The sequence below is a fragment of the Hibiscus syriacus genome, unplaced genomic scaffold, assembly GCF_006381635.1.
Source record: "Hibiscus syriacus cultivar Baekdansim isolate YM2019G1 unplaced genomic scaffold, ASM638163v2 tig00112505_pilon, whole genome shotgun sequence".
NCBI lineage: Eukaryota > Viridiplantae > Streptophyta > Magnoliopsida > Malvales > Malvaceae > Hibiscus > Hibiscus syriacus.
This window is the reverse complement of record NW_024063350.1, coordinates 273729-297267: the sequence shown is the minus strand read 5'-3', so window position 1 is coordinate 297267 and position 23539 is coordinate 273729. Positions and strand designations below refer to the sequence as shown.

The 23539-nt window shown below is 32.4% G+C and overlaps 1 pseudogene; it reads right to left on the bottom strand.

Moving 5' to 3' along the window:
• Positions 1 to 2438: 2438 nt before the first annotated feature.
• On the bottom strand, positions 2439 to 4257 carry LOC120181003 (annotated as a pseudogene).
• Positions 4258 to 23539: the final 19282 nt, after the last annotated feature.

The window sequence follows — 23539 nt, the reverse complement described above, 5'->3', positions numbered from 1 at the left end:
AAGGTTGCTTGGCATAAGCTATTCTGGTTTCCTCTTCATGTGCCTAAGTATAGTATTATTACTTGGATGGCTTTCCTTGACAGATTACCAACCAAAGATAGTTTGATTCGAATGGGGTTCAACATTGACGGTATTTGTGTGCTTTGTAATGAGGCGATGGAAACTAGAGATCACTTGTTTCTCCATTGTACTTTAGGTAATTCGGTATGGAGCTATGTTTTGAATCTTAATGGCATTTGCAGAGGATCTTGTTCGTGGAGTACTCACATTTCGTGGGCTTGCGCTTCCTGGAAAGGAAAATCATTGCTAACTACCATCATGAAGCTAGCTTGGACTACTTTTACTTACACTATCTGGGAGGAGAGGAACAAAAGAATTTGCCAAGGATGTTCAAGAAATGTTAATGCCTTACTCCTAGCTATTAAAGATTTTGTTGTTATTCAACTTAGGGGTAGGGAAATTAATAGAAATGACCATGTCAATAGTACTCTTTGTATTCAATAGGGTAGTGAACGTTGATGTTATGTTTTGTTGTATATAGCTGTAAGTATTGATTTTTTGTAAGAACATGTTGTATTTTTGAAGCAATTTCCTGCTCTTTTGGATATAAAATTTGATTTATCCAAAAATAAATACTTTAAGTAATTAAAATGAAAAAAATTAAATATCTATCTTGACCATAAAATATTTTAAATATATTTTTTGATCAAAAAGATAAGTTTAAACACTTACTTTAACAAAAAATTATTTTAAATACTTAAATAAAAAAATACTATATTTTAAATATTTATTTATGATATAACTCTATTTTTCCACTATAAACTTACTTGATAACTTGATCTTATCATGATCCTAATTAATTTTATTACCACCATAATTTTTAATATTGCTGAAATTCTTACAAAAATTTTAAAATGAACATTTATGCGAATAGAAAGAGCTAAACATATTAAGAGTGAGATTGACAACTTTATTTTTGTGCCAAAAGCATCAATTAGCAGGAAAGCAATGTCAAACACGTTACTTTTGTTATTAAAATCATTTTGAAAAAGTATTTATATATTCAATTAAAAAAACAAAAAGTTTTAACTTTTATTTTACCAAACACTTTTAAAATGAAATTAAGATTTATACTCTCAATTATTTAATTGTTGAATATATAATTAGTTTATTTGTAATGTATTTTAAAATTATTATTAATTTATGATATTATTTTTATATAATTTTAATATTTTAAATATAATTTATATATGTTTTGAATTAATCACTGGTATATGATATATTGATCAACTAATTCAGATCGAGTTTTGCAGAGTCCCATTATGGATGACCTTCCCTACCCAGTTTGCTCCATACGCAAACGTCATAATCGAACCATGACCTTGCTTAAGGAATCTAATGCCTATTCCCACTATAATTTATATATTTAAATTAAAATTTATAAATATTTTACATTAATCGCTTAAAAACATTTAAAATTCATATTTTATACAAAATATTATCAATGAGTTGTCATAATTATATATATTATAATTTAGATTAATTTATTTAATATATCATAATATAATGAATTTGAGCAGTATTTAAGTTAATTTATTTTTTTAGCAAATAATGTCAAATTAAACTTAATTTTCAAAAATAAATGCAAAGGTTTTAGAAGGAAAAAATGCGGATGCTTATTTTATATTCAAAATCAAGATTTTGAAAGGTAAAATCTTGGATATACCATCTTGTTATTGTCTTGTCTTGTATTTTGTTCCAGGTATTTGTTTTGTTTTGCAGAGGGTCATCTAGTGGTACATGACATGTGATCATGGATCAATCTCATGCTTTTTCCGGTGTCGGTGGTATCGGGGATGGATCGTATGAGGACGAGTGGAATAATTTATTTCCTAAAAGTTTTAAATTTCTGTATATTTAGATATTTTATTTGTATTTTTATTTGAAATATTTTTTCGTTCTTTTGAATTTATAAATTTGATATTTAATATAAAATCATGATTTCATCTCTAGGTGGAGTACACTTTTTGATTTTTCAAATTCTTGCAAAATCCATTTTAACTCAACTTTGCAAATTATATTAAAAAATAAATATAGATATAAATGTATTCTTGAAAAATATCTAAAAAATGAATATTTTAAAATAAAAATTCGAATCTAAATATCATAAAATGTCATTCATAAACCATTCATGTGGCAAAGGTCAAGTACTCCACAAGTTATGGAAGTATTTAATAATAAAATTGAGGAAAATAAATATACAAGAAGAGGTAGCTATTTTTTTTTGTTTGGGTAAAATCATACATGCATATGTTATATTAATCGATTAATAAAGATTTATTATAAAGATTACTCTTCTAATTTAATTTATTGTATTCATAATATCGAGATTTAAACTTAGAATATTATTTAATAAATTTAACACATCACCCTACTAAATCAAGTAACCTGTGGTTAGCTTTAGGTACTTGTGGCAACCGAAGTCGTCATGGATTCAACTTGATTTGAAGTTGAAGTTGAAGCCATCTCTGTTTCAGCAACCTGATCTTCTTCTCTGAATTTCTTGTAAATATCACTCTTGTAAAACTTTCTGGTCCGAAGAACTAAAATACAAGAAACAAGGAATCCAAACAATGTGGTGGCTGTAATAATAAGGAAAGCCTTTCTATAGCAATGCCCTCCACTGCAACTCAACTCCTCCCCTGGTTGTCTCCTTCGACCCAAAGCTGTCATTTGTTTCGAAGCTTCAACATCGTATAAATGTCCGGCCACTTTCACGTTCAGAATGTACGAACCCACTGGACTCGCCACGGAACCGAAGTTGAAAAACGTGGAGTAGTATTTAAGGCCGAAGATTTCGGAGATTATGGCGTACATTTACGGCCATTGTGCTCCGAAGCAGAATCCGATGATGATCGACGCCAAGTAAAGGGTGTTCGGGACGGTAAGGTGATTAAAACATGTCCGACGCATGAGAAGAGGATGACGAAGGAGAACAACAATGGCCTCGGCATCTTGTATTTCGTCAACAAGTACTCGGAAGCGAAACCCACGACTGCTCGTCCGAGGTAATTCCATATGCTCACGAACGAGACGAAGGTGGTTATGCTACGACTCGGGTAGCCTAACGAATCCCGATCTGCCCCAAGTTGTCGATCGCCGTCAATGTCCCGCCGACGCCACACATGGTGGCGGTGAAGATGATTAACATGTCGATGCTGAAAAGAGCTTGCAATATCGTGTAGTCTTCGCCCCAGTCTGGTGGCTTGAAAATGTTTTCGAAACAACCGACTTGTTTCTCTGCCGTTTGCTGTGGTTGTGGTGGATATTCCGTCACTACTTTCACATGAGAAGCATCACTGGAAGGTTGTTGATTTGTTTTCCAAATCTTGAAGTCCTCTCTGATAACCACGGCAAGTGGGAGAAACAGTAAAACAGTAACGATCGAAGCACTTCCTACATACTCAATCCTGTTCAAGCTCAACCTGTTTTGTAAGATAATCACGACCATAAGGAAACCGGCAAGGCCAAGAGAGACGAAGAGAATGTTGTAGAAAACTCTCAGCTCGTTCGTTTGCCGGTGCCATCGGACGATCTTTATGATTCGAATCGTCCGGAGAAACACCAAGGAAACAGCAGCGGGAAGCCAGACAATTAGCAAGATAAGAGCCGACGAGTGGTTGCCGTAGAAAGCATGGTACAACTGAGTCAATATCGCACCACTTAAACCGACGTAAGATTTCAAAAGGCCTAGAACGCTTCCTCTGCTTTCGGTGTGACACAAGTGACGAGAGCTCCGGCATTGGCAAAAGCCTGGGAATTTGCACCCAAGCAAATGTAAACACACATTTGCCAGACGTGGGGCTTGACGGTGCGGCCGGTGACGGCGAGCCATATCATGAAATAGCCGAAGAAATTCATGACGGAGCCAATCAAGAGAACCACCCACGGCGGCGTTAACTCATTGATTAACCCTGATATGATCCCCACGTTGCCTCCCAAATCCTTGGAAAAGCTTAAAAGATTGAGAGTTGTTTGATCATATCCCAAAGATGTTTTGATAACATTAGAATATAGTCCGAAAATATATGTAGCACCCGATACGGACATGATAAGAAGTGAACCAAACACCATGAACCACCGTCCCAGAATCAGTTTCAGGCTGAAGTTCTTCATATCTCGCCACCCACAACGGCGGCTACTGGAATGCTCCTCCGCCACCATCTTTGCTTTTCTTTTTCGCTGGTCTTAGCTAGCAAAGTAGTCAGCGTTATAACGGAAATTTAGTTTTGTCCATTCTTTTTTCTTTTCATAAATTTTGGGTGAGTGAATAGAATGTAGTATTTATTGAAAACCTTTTAACCATTCGATAATGAATGTTCATATCTTCATACGCGGTGTTCGAATTTAAAATCTCAAAGAATAATGATTATAAGTTTGAACATAAGTATGTATTAATTTCTACATTAAGATATAACAAATAAAATTTATATTATATTTTAAATTCAAGTTTGTATTATTATTACGAGCAAGGTAATATATCTTGAAGATAGGAAATGATTTTCTTTAAAAAAATATTTGAAACAAAATCGATTGCACAATACACTAATCATTCGGTCAAACATATAAAAATGCAAAAGTTACAAGCACCGAGAAAATTTGTAATGCTATAATAGAGATTCAAGTCATGATCAAAGACACACAAAAAGGTTTTTTTTTTTTTTTTAATTTGAAAAAATGTATTCAATCATAATTAGATACATGTTATGTACTCGGAAAAGATCAACACTAGTATCAGTCATTTTTATTTACCTACTTCTAAAATATAGATTGATTAAATTATTTTCTTAATTTCAAGGGAAATTAATTTAGGGTCAGTTTGGAACGGGGAAAATATATTACGGAAAATGTTTTCCTGTTTTCCTGTTTTCCTGTTTTCCTGTGTTTGGTTCTCGTAAAACACCCGGGTCAACGTAAAACGTTTTACGGTCAACGGAGAAGGGAGAGGAAAATATGGTATTTTGACGTACCGTTTGGAAAAGGGTAAGTTGTTTTCCAGCTTTCTCTCGTCCCTTGCTCCACACCGGAAATCGATCGACTGTTTGAAATCCTTCTCACCGGCGAGGCGGGCGGTCGTCTTCTCATGTATCTCTCGTTTCATCTTCTCCTTTTTCATCTTCCTTGATCACATTTTCTTGTTTCATCTTTTCCTCATTTTCCATTTTCAATTTCACCACCGAGGCAGAAAACAAAGATCTGAAAGCTGAAATTGCTCTTTTTCGTGTTGCTAAAGGCTACCGGCAGTGCACCAAACAACCTTTCCAAGAGGTTATCTCTCCCTCACTCGTAGTATTATTTTTTTTCGTTGATTGGGTTTTATTTTTCATTTACTTGTTTGTACCTTCTTGATTTGTTTGTGGGGAAGCAACTCCTTAAATTTTTGTTTCCAGTATTAATGGAAACTGAGATATAAACAACTATCTATGGAAGACACCGAAAGAACCAAAGCTGAAGTAAACTTAATTTTCTTCATAATATAGAATGAAATAATAGAAACCCTTTGGGATGAAATCAACATTTGCTTACTTGATCTGATAATTATTAAATGGAAAACTATAAATGTGAGATATAGCAATCCATGTATGTTGGTTTTGTTCTGATTGCAGTAGATGTGAGATAATTTCTTTAAAGGGGATTTATTTGAGGTTTCTTCACAACTTTCTTGTTATCCCTCGTATCTTTGCTTGTTTTCACTGGAACTAGTCTACTAGGCGTTGCAATTTCACAATCTATATAAGCACAAAAAGTGTTTTATTTATTTCAGTTTTCAAGTATTGAAATCTTGCTCGAGCTTAGAAACCCTTTGGGATGAAATCAAAATGTTACTGTCAATGTACAAATCTTCTCATTTATCCTCCTAAATATTATAGAGGAAAAATAAAATAATAGACCACATATCCATTCCAACCTAAAAACTGCTACATGTTTCCTCTTCAAACGTACCTCTACTAGAAACTCAGATGCCAATTAGTTTTGAATAATTACACTTCCTTAGATAAAAATTGAGCAAAGATGCAGTCATGTGCAAAACCAGGACAGTGAATTAGAACCAAAAGAAACAGAATTAGAAGACTAAATTAATAAAGTTTATATAAATTATCATTGAAAACCATAGTCTATATAGGAGTAAAATCTTTCATTTTGGTTAATACAAACTTTCCTTTACATCTCTTGAATCAGGTGGTGCTGAAATGGGTTGAGTCAGCTGGTTTCTACAAACTCTCTTGATTCCTTTACATCTCTTAGGATTAATAATACTAATAAGCATGTTACTGCTACTCAAAAGTGTTGTGTTGAAAACATTTTAATGTTTCGATATAACAAATTAAATGTTATTGGATTCCAAGATTTTCTAATCATTTTCAAATATATATTCGATCAAACTATTCGAATATCAAAATATTACTCCAATATTTTCAAATGTCAAATTCAATCCTTACTCAAGTGTAAAAGTGTGTTTTCATCTTTTAAACAATTTTACAAAGTATTTCAAGCTTTTAATCGAGCCAAAAATATTTTCTTAAATAATCTTAAACTGAAAAACCAGATTGCCCAGAGGGTACCAATACCCCCCATGTAAGATTTGGCTCCGAGAAATAACATATTGCTCGGAGGGTACCGATACCCCCATCTTATAACGGTTGAAATATTTGAATTTTACACAGCAGGGTACCGATACCCTATGCAGGGGTACCGATACCCCAACGCTCCAAGTTATTTTATTAATTGTTTTCACACAATAACGGCTCTATTGACTCCACTAATGATCCCCACGTTCAGAAGTGATCCAAGGAGTATTTAAACAGGAGCCATTGATCAATAATTTTTTTATCAAGAATCAAGATAGAATCAAAGAGAAACCATCAAACCTCAAGTTTGAGCATTTTCAAGCCTATTCCATTCAATATTCATTTTTTCTTTCAAGAACACTTATTGTGCTCAATTGTATTATTATTGAGTGTTCTTTCTTTGTTCTAGAATTGTGCAAACATCTTTCCTTGTGAGGATTTTCTTGTAAGTTTGCAAAATTTGTATTGTTCTCTTTGGGAGAGAGTGTTCTCAAGAATTTGGGGTATAATTCTTGAGGGATTTGTAAGGTTACTCTTTGTCCTTAAAAGAAAGACAAATTAGTGAATTTGTGGAAAATCCTTAGTGTGGATAGATAAGGTAGTGGACGTAGACTTTGGTTGAGAAAGTCGAACCACTCTAAATTGCTGTGCAAATATTTTCAATTTTTTACAAAAGCTTCCACCGAAATTTTTATTGCCAATTCACCCCCTCTTAGCTTATTCCATCGATCGATTAACTCAACAATTGGTATCAAAGCCTCACTCATTTGAAGGTTTAATCGCCTCTTGAGTCGATTCGGGAAGAGTTACATCGATAATCAAGTCATCAATTATCTCCACTTCAAACCACGACTTCGATCTTGATTCATTGCCCATCAACAAGCCTCATTTATTCAATGGAGTTAATTATGCTTATTGGAAGAATAAAAATTATATACTTCATTCAATAAAGTGATATGAGAGCATGGAATATCATAGAAGACGGATACATCAAACCCTCCACTTATCCAAGATTGTGGAGTGAAGGAGAGACAAGAATGTTCCAGCTCAACTCCAAAGTTATCCATATTATTTTTTGTGCTCTTGGACCGGATGAATACGGGAGAGTTTCATCTTGTACAACCGCCAATGAAATATGGTATAAACTACAAGTCACTCGTGAAGGCACAAACGAGGTAAAATAATCTAAAATTAGTCTTCTAACTCATAGCTATGAAAATTTCAGGATGAAACATGATGAAGATATCAAAGCTATGACGGATAGATTCTCCACAATTGTTAATGGTCTCAAATCGTATGGAGAGATCATACCAAACGAGAAGCTTGTGAGAAAGTTAGTCTACTCTTTTCCGAAAGCTTGGCAATCAACGAAGACAACAATCATCGAGGCTAAGAACTTAAAGTCCTTAACCCTTGAAGAATTGATTGGTTCCCTCCTCACACACGAAATGATGCTTCAAGATGAGGTAGACCTCAAGAAGATTGACGAGACACCGAAAGAAAAGGAGAAGAAGAAGAACGTTGGAGTTGCTCTCAAATCCACAAAGGATGAGAGTGATTCGGATGAAGATGACGACGACGAGGAGATGTCATTATTTGCCAAACGGTTCAGAAAACTAATGAGGCTCAACCGAGGAAGAAAATTCAAACGCAATGAAGGCTTCAAAAATGAACCGAAGGAGAAAGACCCTATCATTTGCTATGAATGCAAAAAGTCAGGGCATATCAAATATGATTTCCCACAATTGAATAAAAATGGTCAATCAATGAAAAATCACAAGGCTCATGTGGATACATGGAGAGATGAAGAAGATTCCGATGAAGAGGAACAATAAGTTGCAAACTTGTGCTTGATGGCCATCAGGGAAAACTCTCAGGTAACCTCTAACTCATTTGATTTAGATGATTTATCTTATGATGAGTTATTAGAGGATTACAATGAGTTGACTTCAGATTATAAGACTTTACTTTCAAATTATAAAAATGATATTTCAAAATTGAAAAATGAAAATAGTCTTATGTCCAAAACCAACAATGATCTTGAAAGTAAGATCAAAGAATTGCAAATAAAATTAGATGAATTTGAAAAGAAAAATATTGATTTGCATAACTTACTTTCAAGAGTACATGATGATCATCAAAAGAAAATTGATGATTTTAAAACTTCCTTTAATAAAGTTGGAACAAAACGTTTTGAAAATGGAGAAAATTTAAAATCCAACTTTGTTAGAAAAAGTTATAAAAACTACAATCATAGAAGTCCCCGAAGAACCTCTAATGAAAAAATCGTTAGAAGTATATGGGTTCCTAAAGAACTCATTACTACTAAAGATAAGGATATCCTACACAAATGGTTACCTAAGGGGACTAGAATTTTGGAAACTAATGAATATGGACCCAAAAGAATTGGGTACCAAAATTAAAAATTAATCTATGTTTGTAGGAAAAGGAGCATTGCTACAAGGCACGGGAAACAAATTCAAATTCATGGTACCTTGATAGTAGATGCTCAAGACACATGACCGGAGACAAGAACCGGTTCATAGAGCTTAACGCCAAAAATGTAGGCGAAGTGACTTTTGGTGATAATCAAAAGGTCACATTGAAGGAATAGGCACTATAGGTAATACCTCTTCCATACAAATTTAAAATGTTTTATATGTGAATGGGTTAAAGCATAATCTATTAAGTATTAGTCAATTTTGTGATAAGGGATTCAATGTCATGTTTGAAACTAAAGGTTGTAAAGTAATTGACATTGCATCTAATCGGATTATGCTTGTTGGTCATAGAATAGGAAACATATACATTGTGCATTTAGATTCTATAGATATGACTAATTTATGTCTAGTTGCTAAGGATGAGCATGAGAGTTGATTATGGCATAGGAGACTAGGACATGCTAGTATGAGTGTTTTACAACGACTAATTCAAGGAGATTTAGTTCGAGGGTTACCTAAACTAAAATTTGATAATGATAAAATATGTGATGCTTGTGCTAAAGGAAAACAAAAGAAAGTTTCTTTAAATCCATTAATGACATATCTACTAGTAGAGTATTACAATTGATTCATTTAGATCTTTTTGGGCCATCTAGAACAACTAGCTTGGGTGGAAAATAATATGCATTTGTCTGGGTAGATGACTATTCTAGATATACTTGGGTTCTATTCTTAAGTACTAAAGATGAAGCATTAGAAAAATTCATCATGTTTTTAAAAGTAATCCAAAATGTAAAAGGTTACTCTATAACTAGTGTTAGGAGTGATCATGGAACTGAATTTGAAAATCTTGGATTTACTGAGTTTTGTAATTCTAATGGTATTAGCCATAATTTTTCAGCACCTAGAACCCCTCAACAAAATGGAGTTGTTGAGAGGAAAAATCAAACTTTAGAAGAAATGGCTAGAACCATGCTTTGTGAAAACAATTTGCCAAAATATTGTTGGGCAGAAGACACAAGTACCGCTTGTTATGTTGTAAATCAAGTAATGATTAGGCCTATTTTGAAGAAAACTCCATATGAACTTTTCAAAAATAAAAAGCCTAACATTAGCTATTTTCATCCTTTTGGATGTAAATGTTTTGTTTTAAACAACGGTAAAGAAAATCTTGGCAAATTTAATGCTAATAGTGATGAAGGAATTTTTCTGGGTTATTCCTTAAATTCTAAAGCTTATCGAGTATTTAATAAAAGAACTTTAGTTGTATAAGAGTCTATACATGTTGTTTTCGATGATAATCCCCTTCCGAGGAAGGATTCTTGTGTGAATGATGATGTAGGTATTATAAATACAAATGAAATTAGACATGACGTTGAAGAACCATCATCAAAGGAAGAAACAAAAAATGAGGAAACTCAAGATCCTCTCGAGAATCCAACCATTCAAGAAAGGGAAGTCTCTTACCCAAGGGAATACAACTATGTCAAGGATGGTGAAATAATAGGTGATCCATCCAAAGGGGTAACAACTCGATATTCTCTTAGAAATATATGTAATTGTGTTGCATTTATTTCATGCAAGAAGAATTATTAAATGATGAACATTGGATTATGGTTATGCAAGAAGAATTGAATTAATTCGAGAGAAGTAAAGTATGGACATTAGTTGAAAGACCTAGTAATAAATCTACTATAGGTACTAGATGGGTATTTAGAAATAAGCTTGATGAAAGTGGTAATATAGTAAGAAACAAGGCTAGACTTGTTGCTCAAGGGTATACTCAAGAAGAATGCATAGACTAAGATGAAACATACGCTCCCGTAGCTAGGATGGAAGCAATTAGAATGTTATTAGCATTTGCATGTTTCAATGAATTTAAATTATATCAAATGAATGTTAAAAGTGCATTTTTAAATGGTTTTATAAAAGAAGAAGTGTATGTGGAACAACCTCCAGGTTTTGAATATTCAAAATTTCCAAATCATGTTTTTAAATTAACAAAAGCGCTTTATGGTTTAAAACAAGCTCCTAGAGCTTGGTATCAAAGATTGTCAAACTTTTTAATTGAAAATGACTTTTCAAAAAGGAAGGTTGACACTATATTGTTTTTAAAGCATAAAGGTAAAGATTTATTAGTAGTTCAAATTTATGTTGATGATATAATATTTGATTCTACTAATGATGTTCTTTGTCAAGAATTTTCTAAGCTAATGCAAAGTGAATTCGAGATGAGCATGATGGGGAGCTCTCATTTTTCTTGGGACTCCAAATCAAGCAAAGAAAAGATGACATCTTCATCAATCAAGCTATGTACGTCAAGGATATGCTCAAGAAGTTTGGACTGGAAATTGGGAAACCTCATGTCACTCCAATGAGCTCATCAACAAAACTTGACAAAGATGAAGAAGGTAAATGTGTGGATGTTAAATTGTATAGGTCAATGATTGACTCTTTGCTTTATCTAACCGCAAGTAGATCAAACATTATGTTTAGTGTTTGCTTATATGCTAGATTTTAATCATGTCCTACGGAATCACATTTACTAGCTGTTAAGAGGATCTTTAGATACCTTAAGGACACTCCTAGTTTAGGACTTTGGTATCCTAGAGACTCTAGCTTTAGCTTACATGCTTTCTCTAATACGGATTATGGAGGATGCAAAATAGATAGGAAAAGCACCTTCGATACTTGCCAATTCCTAGGAAATATGTTGATTTCTTGGTTTTCAAAGAAACAAAATTGTGTTGCATTATCTACCACTGAAGCAGAATACATTTCAGCCGGTAGTTGTTATGCACAAGTTTTATGAATGAAACAACAACTTTTTGATTATGGAATTGAAGTAGGTACCATACCTATCAAGTGTGACAATACTAGTGTTATTTGTCTAACTAAAAATCCCATCCAACACTCTAGAACTAAACACATTGAAATTAGACATCACTTCATTAGAGACCATGCCGCTAAGGAAGATGTAGTTCTAGAATCTGTTGATACTTTGCCCCAATTAGCGAATATTTGTACAAAACCCTTAGACAAAGAAAGATTTTGGACACTTAGGAGAGAATTAGGTTTAACTGGCCTATCTTCAATTAGTGTTTAAAATAATTTTAGCACATTTAAATTGAAATGAAAAATGCTCATGAAAATGATACTTTTGATTGCATTTAGTTAGGGAGAGTTTATGATTCTTAGTGAAAATTGAGTTTATGTTCAAATAGATTTTAAAGATTTGATTGATTGAACATAGTTAATTTTCATAATATGAGTTTCCAATATCACTAGGGAAGATTAATTTAGCATTTGAGTGTTTAAAACACATATTTTTGAATTTTAGTGCAGGAGGTATCGATACCCCCTTGAATGGGTACCGATTCCCCCTTTGAGTGGGTACTGATACCCTCCACGGTGTCTGGTTTTTAAATGCTCACAATAACTTTTTCTCTCAAAACCCTCTCTTCACTCTCTCTCAATGTTCCTTCTCATTTTCTCCCTAATCTCCATCTTTTTGCCAAAATCTTCAAAAACAAGTCGGATTAACTTCAACTTTCAACTCATAAACATGATAGCATCATTAATTTCATGCAAACAACATCAAAATCAACTCAATCTTCACTTTTCAAGGTAATCTATTTTATTGATTTTGAACATAGGACTAGTTTTAATTAGTTCTAGGTTGAAATAAACAATGGGCATTGCTTAGATTTTGATTTAGAACTATAATCTACAACTAATTTCATCAAAAAAACACAAGCTTTTTCAAGCTTTTTTTAAGATTTTCGAAATTAATTTTTTTTATAGTTTTTGATAAACTTTTTGAACTTTTTGATAAACTTTTTGAACTCGAACCAATAGTTTATCATCAACTTGTTCGAATCTTCTATTCCAATGCCATTTGTGTCCAAAACCGGGATAATACCAGAACCATAGGAATTAGATCCTAACTTCTAGGAAAATTCATTTATATTGACCCGGAATACATAGCTAGTGCATTTGGATTAGATAATGTCAGCTTAGACAATGAAAACAAACGGTAGGTACTCCCTATAAAAAAAAGGAGAGTGCGAGTGTATTAGATCTCCATGATCGTTTTCTTCATCTGATGATCTCTTGGTGGTTTCGACCATCCGGAGGAAAATACTCCACTCTTAGAGCCCTAGATCTTTGGTGGATACATTGTATCCAAAACAATAATAAAATAAACCTACCTCAGATTATCTTTTTTGAAATTGTTGAAACTGTAAACCTTGATCCTAATAAGAAACTTTGTTCATCTCTAGTTTACGGTTGTATTCTAAGTAATCTGTTTCCCAAAGCCGAGCTTAAGGTAAGCCTTGATTCCGCAATCCCTCTACAAAATCAATTTAACCTCATTTTCTTAACAAAATCGGGATGGATAAAGGATAAACAAACCGAGCAATGGGTTCGATCTGCTGAGCATACACCGGGAGCTAGTTCTTCAAGAGCTCCACCGGCACCGGGAGCAGACGATGATCCCGAACTTCAACAACTGATGTAAGACATTGACGAGGTTCCCGACGATGAGCCGGAGCAACACGAGGAACAAGCACAACAAGAGGATCAAATGCCTCTATATTTTCGATCTTTTATGGAGACATTCGACATCCGATATACATCAATGGATTCACGGTTTACATCCATGGAGTCCCATTTATCTGCTATGTGGACTCAACAATTGGAGAATCAACAAGAGATTCGGGCTAATCGTGAAGCAATGGATAATCGATTCAATGCTATAGACGATAGACTCGATGTTCTTACACGAGATTTAGCCAATATATGGACACATCTATCTCCTCCTGATCCTCTAATGGAGTAGACCTTGCCTACTTTCGATTTAGAACTTCAGATTTAGAACTTTGAATTGTTAAACATTTTGATGTGTTTGGATTGAATATTTGAATTTGTTATGGATGTTGAATGTTTAACTTTTAATGCTTATATTTATTTGGTTTGGTTTAAATCTATGCATTATTTACATCATTTTAGATATATGACCAATTTTGTCATTTCACATTCGTTTATGAATATTTAATTATGAAACTAATGGCTAACATTTCTCTTGATTGTGATCTTAGCAGCTTACGCTTTATTAATCTATCAATTGACTTAACTTCCAAAACCCTTGATTAAAAACATTTTAGAATCTTTTTGATTTAACAAAAAGAGGGAGAAGTGTTAAGAGTAAGGGGGAGTAATTTTTCAAAACTTGATTTCAAAAATGATTTTTTAGAAAATCTTAAAATTACTAAAATATTTTTGTTATATCAAAAAGGGGGAGATTGTTGAAAACATTTTGATGTTTCGATAAAAAAATTAAATGTTATTGGATTCCAAGATTTTCTAATCATTTTCAAATATATATTCGATCAAACTATTCGAATATCAAAATATTACTCCAAGTTTTTCAAATGTCAAATTCAATCCTTACTCAAGTGTAAAAAGTGTGTTTTAATCTTTTAAACAATTTTAGAAAGTATTTCGAGCCTTTAATTGAGCCAAAAATATTTTCTTAAATAATCTTAAACTGAAAAAACCATATTGCCTAGAGGGTACCGATACCTCCCAAGAGGGTACCGATACCCCATGTAAGATTTGGCTCCGAGAAATAACAGATTGCTCGGTGGGTACCGGTACCCCCAGGAGGTACCGATACCCCCATCTTATAACGGTCGAAATATTTGAATTTTACACAGCAGGGTACCGATACCCTATGCAGGGGTACTGATACCCCCCAAAGCTCCAAGCTATTTTATTAATTGTTTTCACACAAAAACAGCTTTATTGACTCCACTAATGATCCCCAACGTTCAGAAGTGATCCAAGGAGTATTTAGACAAGCTTAGGAGCCATTGATCAATAATTTTTTTTATCAAGAATCAAGAGAGAATCAAAGAGAAAGCATCAAACCTCAATTTTGAGCATTTTCAAGCTTATTCCATTCAATATTCATTTTTTACTTTCAAGAACACTTATTGTGCTCAATTATATTATTCTTGAGTGTTCTTTCTTTGTTTTAGAATTGTGCAAACATCTTTCCTTGTGAGGATTTTCTTGTAAGTTTGCAAAATTTGTATTGTTCTCTTTGGGAGAGAGTGTTCTCAAGAATTTGGGGTATAATTCTTGAGGGATTTGTAAGGTTACTCTTTGTCCTCAAAAGAAAGATAAATTAGTGAATTTGTGGAAAATCCTTAGTGTGGATAACTAAGGTAGTGGGCGTAGACTTTGGTTGAGAAAGTTGAACCACTCTAAATTGCTTTGTAAATATTTTCAATTTTCTGCAAAAGCTTCCACCGGAATTTTTATTGCCAATTCACTCCCTCTTGGCTTATTCGGTCGATCGATTAACTCAACATGTTGTCTCATTACTGCAAATTCTAGTCTTTGTGAAGAATGTCAATTTGGAAAAATGCATAAGTTTCTTTTTTCTATGTCAATTGATTCATTGTTTATGTTAAGCATGTTGTGAGATTGAATTAGGGAAATTGGGTACCTAACAAAGCAGCTGAAGGATATTTAGATGCACAAATAAAGCTCAAATAAATTATTCATAACTCACCAGACTTCACCATTAGAAGAACCAAGTTAGACTAATCCATATAGGTTCAAAGCATGCTATACCCATTAAAGGAAACATTAAACGATAAGAATCAAGGAAGCATGCTATTATATTATGCAAATCACCTAGAATTCTTTGGGTATGTTTAAGCATTTTCTTCATGATCCATTACAATCATATATGGCTTTATTGAAGAAATGACAATGCATTTCTCAACTACCTTTTTGACAATTATATGCTAGAAACATTATACAGTTGAAATACATACCATATAATTTTGCAACATTCAATCTACATAGAAAAATTCCATTTTCGATCTAGTCAACACGTCTAAGAACATTACAATAGTATTAGTCCATCTTCGAATCAAATTTCCAAATTTGGCACTCTCATTGTATATGGCTTACTTCATTGTCATGGAACACACATTAATAGGGAAACACTTCATTTCATGCTCAATAGTACGGTACTCCCAATAGAGTACTGATACTTCCCTTCTATGGTATCGATACCCCCTTCGGTATCGATACCATTTTGACATTCTGTAAATTTATATAGTGGAAATGGTATCGATACTACCAATTTAGTATCGATATCACCTCAACTAGTACCGATACTACTCTTCGAATTCAACTGCATTTGCCTTGAAGTATCGGTACTGTTCTTCTAGTACCGATACTCCATGCCCATAATTTCCATTTCCATTTCGAAATTTAACCAAAAACTAATCTCCTACTTTTACCTCCTTCTTTATCTTACATTATAGTCACTAACCCGATGATTTGGATGTTACAATGAATGTAGATTGTCCATAATTTACTGATTAATATTTATTTTACAGTTCAAGTATTCATAAATTATTACGATCATTTCTTTGTAGATGGAACATAATTCTATTCATAAAACATTAGTGGGAGTTGCTGCTTAAGCACTGGCTTTTGGGGCTCTTTGGATTCACAAAATAAAATCTAGAAATCAAATAAGTCGTCAATGTCATGTGAATCGAGATGATGAAAGAGAAAATTATATCAATAATATTTTATATACAGGTGATCAGAATTGTATCGACATAATACGAATGCAACCACTTGCGTTCTTTAATTTGTTTGACCTCCTTACTAGGAACAATTTTTTACAGTCGACAAGATCGGTGAATGTTAAGGAGCAAGTTACCATCCAAACACTGGAAAATGTTTTATGGAAAATGATTTACATTTCTGTAAAACATTTTTCAGATTTGATTTTCCGAAAACTGTTTTCAGTGAAACAAACAAACCCTTATTTAATTTTAAAATTGATAAGAACTTAAATGATGTTTAAGCCAACTGATTATAGATTTAGCATTTTAGATCAATTTTTCAAATATACGGAGAGTAAATAAAATATAACTTTTATGTGATATAGAAACTTATAGTGTTTTCAACCAACAAATTAGAATAAGCAGAGTAATAATGGTTTAACTTATAATTTTAATAGTTTTGTGTTTGAATCTTTTATGAAAGTATGAAAAGAATATATTATGTGATTTTTTTAAAAATTATTTAACTGTTAGGGTTTGACTCAAATTTGATTTGATTCAATCAATGAAGATAGAAATTAAGATAAAATTAAGAAAAATAGAAAACCTAATTTGATTGAAAGTAAGAAACGTATATGTTTTCAATGTAGATTAAAAAGTAGAAACTTCAATTTATTAAATCTCTATTAAATAAGTTTCTTTTATAATTAAGTAAAAATCTCTATAAGAAGATATTCAAAATTAAGGCTAGAGATTAGGTTATCTATTAGGATTTTTCTTGTATTCTTCTACTTTTGAAAATATTGAATTTTCTCCTCTTCTTATCATGATATTTTTCGAAAATATTTTTCATATAAAATCTTGGTGTCTATTTTATTGTGCCATCACTATACCATACTTATCATTATCTTTTAACAGATTGTATCAGAATGTCTAAGTTGTTTAACTCGATCATGATAATGATACATTTCAATTATGAAATTTCATTATTGGATCACATCACCAAATTCACGTTGTGGCAAGTGGAGGTATAATTTTTTTATAGCTATCTTAATGTGACGAAAAGGTAGAAAAAAACTACCAAAGTTTATATTTCGTAGGGTGCAACAATTCTAAAAGATGTAGTCCTTTTTCCTTCTCGTCAGATTATGACATTACTAGTAAACACATCTTAATTGAATCAAGCAAAAGAGAATTTTGTATTGAACAAGATAGCCATAGGCATAACGAATTTTAAGAGTAGAAAAGAGTTTAATTTTGTGAGCATAACAAATTTGAGACGAAAAAGATAATTAATTATGTAGAAATAATGGATTTGAGAAACATAAAATTAAGTTTCGTAAGCATAACAAATTTGGAAAGAAATTTCATTTCGTCACAAAGATTAATAACACTAATAAGGGAATGATTATTTCTTCACAATGTTTAATATCGGGAATATGTATCGAAAAAGAAACTAGACCTCTATAGAAATTTAATGAGGCTAAATCATTATGGGTGGCTAATGATAAAATTGTCGTTAATGATTAGGATCATATTGTGCATGATATTACTCATGGTGGAGAATTTGTGATGATCTTACTAATGTGAAAATTAAATTACCATGTACATTCAACCTTTGACAAGGTTTGTATTTAATTGGCAATTATTATTGAAGAATATCCCTTTAAGGAGTTTCGTGAAAGAAGGCGAGGAATATGTTCTCAAGGTGTAGAACTTTTTCATCAATGTGAATAATTGATTTTTCTTTGCTATGTTTGAGTGTTTCATCATATTTAGAATTGTTTCGAACTATTTGCACTTTCATAATTCTTGTCAAAGTAGAGAATGTTAGAATTTGAAACAAATTCGATTTGACTAAATTAACAAAGATATAAATTAAGAGAAAATTAAGAAAAACAGAAAGCCTGATTGAATGTTTGTAACATATTTGCTTAATTGTTGATTAAAAGTAGAAAATATAATCTTAATAAATCTATATTCAGTTTAGTTTGTAATTAACTATCCTTATAAATAGATACTAGGGATTAGGGTGATAGATTAGGTTATCCATGAGAATTCCTCTTGTATTAATTATTCTACTTTTGACAATAGTGAATATTCTACTTAATTGTTGATTAAAAGTAGAAAATATTGTTGGTGATTTTTTTTTTGAAATGTACAGACATTGAAAAATTATTTTGAAATCTAGGGTATTTGCTACATTGCACATGAAACTATTCATGAGGGAATTACGAGTTCCATAAAATATATTAAAAAGTAAAACTCGTCATATGAACTTGAAAAAAATTTCATGGAACTCATCATGTCCTCATAATAAGTTTCAATTATTTATTATATTTTATAAAACTCATTATTCTCTCATGACAAGTTCAACGCATAATGTAGCAAATGACCTAGTTCCTAAATTAATTATGAAATACCTGCATTTTTCAACAACAAAAAATCCACTTGAATTATTTGACAAAAGATGTAGAATTTTCTCCTAAGAATTTTTCATGCAAAGTATTGATATCTCTTTTATTGTACAATCACTATACTTACTATATTGTCTTCTTTTAACACTAACAATAATTATAATCTTATTGATAAAGAATGTATATGTAAATTAAATTGAACATAGCTTTGAACTTTTAAATTATTTATAATTATTTTATTTAAATATTATATAAAAATAAAAATATAAAAATAGGTACCTAACATTAATTTTAGGTATAATTTGAGTACTAATTTTTACATTTAGGCTAACTAAAATATTATTTTAACAATTTTAAAATTGAATCTACATTGGAATATCTAATAATAATATAGAGTTTTATAAGTTGGATATGTGTAATAAAAATAATATGTTATTTAAAAAAAGATGGTGTCGATAAGGATGGCGTAGATAAGTATTAGGATATATTCTTTTTAGGAAAAAGAAAACACTTCATAATGATTCATAATTTTTGGTACACTTACTAATTCATATGAATCCAAATGGAAAACATTTTTCTTTGTACAATAACATAATGTCACAAGTACGGAAGCCTAAATCTGGTAATTTTAGAATTTTAGGGGATTGACCGTTTACATCCGCTCTCCCTAAATCCATTCCTGTCTAAACTACATCGTCCATTGAGTCGGTTGATCATCGATCGATGTTGACCGTTACGTCAACCGTCGTCGTCAGTGATTGTCTAGAACCAAATCTCACATGTAAGGCTTTTTTTTTTGGTATCTTACACTTGGATACGAGGTATATTCTCCCAACCAAGGCTCTGATTGTCGTAGATATGGAGAAAACTATTCAGTTTCTTGAATTAAAACTTCCTTCGATAAACTTCGATGCTATTGGATGAGGCCCCCATCTCAAGTTCTCTCACTTTTAAGATTAAATTGACACTTTATTTAAAGTTTTAGAGTAAATTGGAAATTAACCATTTTTAATATGACAGTTCAACTTAAGTAACGGGAGTTAACAATATAATAAATCAATAACATAAATGATTAAAATGTAATTTTTTTAAAATAAGTGACAAAATTTTACAAAACTTAAACATATGTGGCAAATCATGTAGTTTACCCATTATCTTATAGTATATACATAACTTTTATTTTGATTCTGAATTGATTCCTTCTTAATAAAGGCGAAATATTTTTTTCCTTTTGGATAAAAGTTAATTTATCGTTAAATAAAATGGTAAAATATAATAAAAATAATACATTCCAACATAAGAATTCAAAAGGAAGGAAGTAAAATAAAATCAAAATATTTATTAAATACATGTTTCATCTATTAAAAAAATTTAGCAACTATAAATAATCTTCATGTCTCTATTTAAACCTAAACATAAAATTGATGTAGGTGTAGAGATTGACAAAAATGAATATGTCAGATTACTCCATGAACAGTTCTAGATGCACTGACAAACTATTACAAAATGAGATTTAACTATACTAGATCATCGATTTTTCCTTATCAGGAGGTGTGTTGTCATGAGTACAACACGAAAGGCTAAACTACTATAACAATAAACAAAATGTGCCATAAGAATACACGAACAATCGTGTCATACAGATAAAAATTAAATACGCTTAAAATGTAAAAAAAATAAGATTTTTTTTTATATCTAAATAAAAAAGTTCAACAAACTAGGACTACAAAGTACAACAAACTTTAATATTTCTTAAGTAGTTTGGGATAGGAGTAGGATAGGTCTAGAAGTCGTGCGGTTAGATATTAATAAAGGTTTGATGAGCTTTGTCAATACGAGTCAATAAGCATGAAACGTTTGCCCACTTGCTGTTGAATTTAAACATGTAAAACAGGAATCCCAGGAATCAGTAAAGTAAGCATTAGGGATGGAGGTAAGTTGTGTTTTAATTTCATGCACGAGCTGAGCTGCATTCCTTAAAAATAAGCATGTACAAATTCATTTTCTTAAAGGGTAAACTATAACAGTGACCACCCAACTATAGTCCTTTTTTCATTTTGACCACCATATTTGAATTTTTATCAATCGGGTCACCCAAATTCATGTTTCACTAAAAGCTTAGATAATCAATACATTCCCTAATGAAAGAGTTTGAGCTTCCCATGCTTTACTATGTTTATGATGTACGAAACACTTTTTCCTCCACGAATCAAAAAGCTTAACAAGTCTCTATTTAAAAAGACTAATATATTTATGTCTGATTTTTGTCCCATGGGACGTAATTCAAACTTTATAATCAGTCCTGCTTGGAATCTTTTACTTCCTCTGGTTTAGAACTAGACTCCGGTACAGCAGGTTCTGTTTCTGGCCCAACCTGCAAAATACCCTAAAATCTTTGACAAATCAAAGAACATAAAATTTATTTAAACACATTAATAAGTAAAGAAAAAGCCAGGGCCAGGGCAACATTAACACGAGCAAAAGCAACGACCATCAACCAGAAATCAGACATAATTATTTCAAATTTTTAAGCAATAATTTAAATCATATATAGCATTTTAAACTTGGCGGTTGCTTGATCTTTTGCACGCAACATCAAAGCCTGGAATCAATATTAAGAGTACTTAAAGATAACAAGATAAACTTGGTGGTGACACCTGGTTTGAACCTTTCTCAAGGGCAGAGGGAAATTCGCAGGGAGGGATGGACAGGATTCAGTGGTCATGTCCTGATTATAGAACTCGATGCTGATGGAGATAAGTGATGTGTGCATGTTTCTCGGGACTGCTAAGGAGATTTGAGAGGCTGTTCAATAAACGTACTTGAAGGTTAACGATGTTGCCGAAATTTTTAAGATTAAAAACAGAATTTCGACGTTGAGTATTCGAGTATTTTACAAGGGTTATGACAATAATATTAGATCATTATTAAAACATCCAGATGACTTGTACTAATGATGCAGCAACTCTAAAGAGATTTGTGGGAATTTATTATTTTCTTGCAAGTTTGAATTTTGATTTTGATGCTTTCTGAGTACAGATTTTAGGTAAAACAGAGCTCTTGTCCCTAAATGAGAACATTTCTATCACATGGGCAGAAGGGAGTCCTCATGGTGTTATGCTCAAGTCGCAAGAGGAAGAGAGTTTTGCGCTTTTCACAAAAGTTACCCCAAAAGAGGGGATTCAACAAAAACATCCAATCGTGATTCCCTATTCTGCACTTACTGTAAGAAGCCTCGGCACACCAGGGAACAATATTGGAAACTTCATGACAAGACCACAAACAAATCCAGTCGACATGTACATGACAAGAGTCAAAGCTTTTTTGGTAAACTCTATCCACTAGTACAGAACAAACGTATGCTCCTGAGTTTAATATCGAGGATATTGCAAAGTTGGGAACTTTGTTGGAATCTCTTGAGAATCCAACTTCAACGGGTAACAAGTCATTGACGTCCTTGTGCCTCAGAAACACTTCTCATGTACTTTAGGTATTAGATTCCGAAGCCACTAACCACATGACTTATTCCTCCAAAATGTTTTTACAAATATGCTTCGAGCCACTAAAAAATTATCATTGCAGACATAACTATCACTATTGTAGTCAGCCCAGTAGACGTTTACATTACTAAAGATCTGTCACGATCAGAGTAGAAGAGGTGAGACTCGATGATAAAAAGGGGAAAATAAGAAATCAAGGGTTAGGGATTGTGTCGGAAGAATTGGGAAATTTTACTTACCTTGCATGTGTGGAAACCAAAAGTATTTACAAGGAAAATAGCATAGGTTAGGCATATTGTGAATAGGCCCAGAATGAGAAGGCCGATATTAGAAATGAACATTGAGGTTGAAGTTGGACAAGCCTTAGATTCGCTACCTGTAAAAAAATAAGTAGAGAGTACTGCCATAAAATGTTTTCCTTATGCAATCAATGAATGAAAAGTTTCTTTCCTAAAATTTATTTTTCTCTTCTTCGTCTCTATATCATATTCTTCTCTTCTTCGTCTATTTTTCTTCTCTAATCGCACCAGAGTCCCAACAATTGGTATCAGAGCCATTAATCTTGGCAGGTTGATATATGGATATTCTAAAAAAAATCGGGCAATGGCTGAATCAACTGACTTATCTGCTATTCAAAAGCAGATTGCAAAACTTACAACTCTGATGAAGCAAGCAACAGATGGCACAAAACCTCCTAAATGGTGGGAAGAACAGGATAATCGGATCAGTAAACTGGAGTCAAGGATGACAACGAATCAAGGTTGTGTGGAGCAAATTTTGAGGATTTTAACTGGGATGACAGAGGAACAAGAACAATCTAGTTCAGAGAATGAACAAGTAAATATTCCTAACATTCCTAAGACTGATGGAAAGAAGACTATTTAGTGACAGGGATGAATGAATCTCAATTTTCATATAAGCCCAATGAACCTAAAATCCTAAAATCTAAAC